This window comes from Solanum tuberosum, unplaced genomic scaffold, assembly GCF_000226075.1.
Source record: "Solanum tuberosum cultivar DM 1-3 516 R44 unplaced genomic scaffold, SolTub_3.0 scf00052, whole genome shotgun sequence".
Classification (NCBI taxonomy): Eukaryota; Viridiplantae; Streptophyta; class Magnoliopsida; order Solanales; family Solanaceae; genus Solanum; species Solanum tuberosum.
The window spans coordinates 1,275,816-1,278,876 of NW_006238977.1; positions in this window are offsets into that span (position 1 = coordinate 1,275,816).

Consider the following 3,061-nt stretch of genomic DNA (forward strand, 5'->3'; position numbering starts at 1 on the left):
AGAATTTATGGCTGTTCAAAGTTGGCCAAAAATTCACATTTTCCATACTTAGCCAATTTTTTTCCAGATTTTTTTTTCTCTCAAATCCTTTCCAAAATGAAAATTTCCAAATTCTAAGCCTCTTCTTAGTTATTTCGATTTGCCGGATGTTACAACTTCAAACTCCTCACTGACTTGAACTTTCTTGACTTAGAGTTCTATTTCAAGTAAGACTCCTTCTTCAATTCAAATTCCTTGCTTCTTTAGACTTCTTCTTCAAATTACGTTCATTGATTCTTTTGTATTGTAGTCGAACTCCAACACTTCAATTCAGCAGTAACTTGAAGAGTTCTACTTTAAGTGAGATTCCTTCTTCAATTAAAATTCCTTGCCTCTTTAGACTCCTTCTTCAAATCGAACTCATTGATTATTTCTCTTCAATTCACCAGATGTTTACTTCCTTGGGCTTTCTCACGAAATTAGCATTATCCATTCCTTTATTTCTGCACTCTTGTCTTTATTCATCTTAAAAGCTTTTCCAAAATCAATTGCTCGTGACAGTGTACCTTTGTATCATGTTGACTGACATGTTTCATCTTTCTTTGTCAATCATCAAAACTGCATAAATCCCAACAAATTCCCCCTTTTTGATGATGACAAACCTCTTTTCGTTGTGCATTCAAACAATTTCATCTGTAGACACTGAAGCATGAAATAATAATATGAAACAAGTTAGTCAATGAGTTATAAAAAAATGTACAACTCTTATCTTCCCCCTTTTGGCATAATTGAAAAGCTATGTCAATCCTATAATATACGAGCTAGATTGATTAGTTAAATTATTCATGGCACTGACTATCACCAAGACAATCATATAACGACTTCATGCAACATAATAATGTATTATAGAGAGCAAGAATATGAGTCATTAAAGCAATAAATAATCATTCCATTAAACTGCCAGATAATGTTCTATATAAGATCGAAGTCATACTGAATGAAGCAAAATTATTGAGCACCAATAAAAAAAACGTTGGATAGAGTAGAATAAAGCCAGAGGCATTAACCTTGAAAAGTGAAGAAAAGAATCGAACAGGTGGCGATAATTGTGTCAACCAACGATTAATTTCAGCATTTTCAGCCCTTTCTTTATCAAGAATAGTTTGTAGAGTTTAAATTCTCATCTGATTTTTTTTATAAGTTGTATGAGCTGCCTTCAGTTCAACAATCTTATCAGTGAAAATATTACTTCAACCTTTTCATTGGAGTACTAATTTTTCTCATTGAAGCATGTAGATCAGCATGGTTCATCTATTCAATTACCTCTTTTTCTTTTTTTCTTTTTTTCTTTTTTTTCTTTTTCCTTCATTTGGAAAGTCCATGCCTGGGAAATTGAGTATTCCTCAAAAATCACAATGAGAATCATGTCATTTTTTTCATGATAGCTCCAAGATCTTCTTTAATAATGGCATCCTCTTGACACTTGTGATTTCTTGATGGGAGTTCAAGGTGGAATAGAAAAAAAATATGTTTCTGGAGTTGGTTCTTCCTCGTGAACTGAAAATGAGGAACTAGATTTCCCTCCTCAAATGAGAATTATATATGTACTAAGCTAAGAGCAATTTGAAGAGGACATCATCACAAATATCAAAAGATGTACTTTGGTGAATATCTAATTTAAACATGCAAAAAAATCAAGAGGGCTAAGTGAGAGAGAACAATTTGGAAGAATAAGACTCTTGAGCTTTGCCAATTATTTCATTCTGTATTAGAACAATTAATACATGGAACATGAGTGCTCAATTGTTTCACTTTATACAATATTAACCTCCATCAATATAGAACATACCTGATAAGAGTAATTTTGTGATCAACATTGCTTGCTTTCACCATTTTTCTGTGCAATCTAATACAAAATTAGGTTAAAACAAGTCAAGGATTTGGAATTGGGACACAACTAAATGTGTAAGACTGAACTGAATAACATTTTAGCTTATAAAATTAAGGAGAACAATTATTCTAGCCAATCATTGAGAGGAGTTCATGCAATCTTAATCATCCCCGAGTCTAACTTATTCTTTTCATAATGCTCCTTACTTAGTGTCAGAATCCATCAATTGTTATCTGACTAAGAACAACGTGATCCAACAACCACATACTTTTGTGGATAAATCAATTTCAAGATTCGTTGTTCCCCCTATCAATGCGCCCTTAGTTTGTTCAACATTTGGATCAAGTGGTACAACATGTTTCAATGCACGCTCGTCAGTTTCACTTTTATCCTCACTTTTTTCATTTCTTTTCTCTTTTTTTTTGAAAAATAATCTCACTTTCTTCCCCCTTACACATGTACTACATCCTTTTTTTTAATTATTTTTTTTAAATGACACGTTCCCCTTTTGTGAAGTGAGCGAAATGAACTTTTATTTGTCTTCAGTCATATACTTTGACAAAGCAATATGAATCAATATTGCTTGCTTCCTTTCAACTTCACCTGCAAAAAAGCTTAAGGGTTAGTCTTAGGAATCCAGACAAGCTTGGGTCCTTTCTTATTATCAAAAGGGTGAATCAGATTTCTTTTCGCCCATCTAGGAAATAGGTTAGTGGACCTATTTCTATCAACATGTATAAATCTTTTTCCATTTGCCAATTTAGTATTTCTTTTTCTAAAATCATTAGCAACTGGACACTTAGTAGTTGCATGACCAATTTTACCCCAAATATAGCACAAATCTTCAGAGATAATATTTTCTTTATGGAATCCTATACTAGCCTTCTCATTGTGCACCATATCAATCAATTTGTTAACAATTCTGGAGGAATCCGTCCATCTATTAGACTTTTCAAGATCCATTTTTAACTTGGAAATTTCTAGATTCAGTTTTTTCACTTTATCTTTTTCACAGAAAAAAATCAATTTTGCATTCTTTCAGATCATGTTCTAATTTGTTCTCAGTATCATTTATCTTCCCTTTTTTAATAATGGACAACTTAAGAATTTCAAATTTTAAATTCAAGTTTGATGACTCAAGTTTATCAACCTGTTTCTTTAGAGAACAATTTTCTTCTTCAATTACAATTT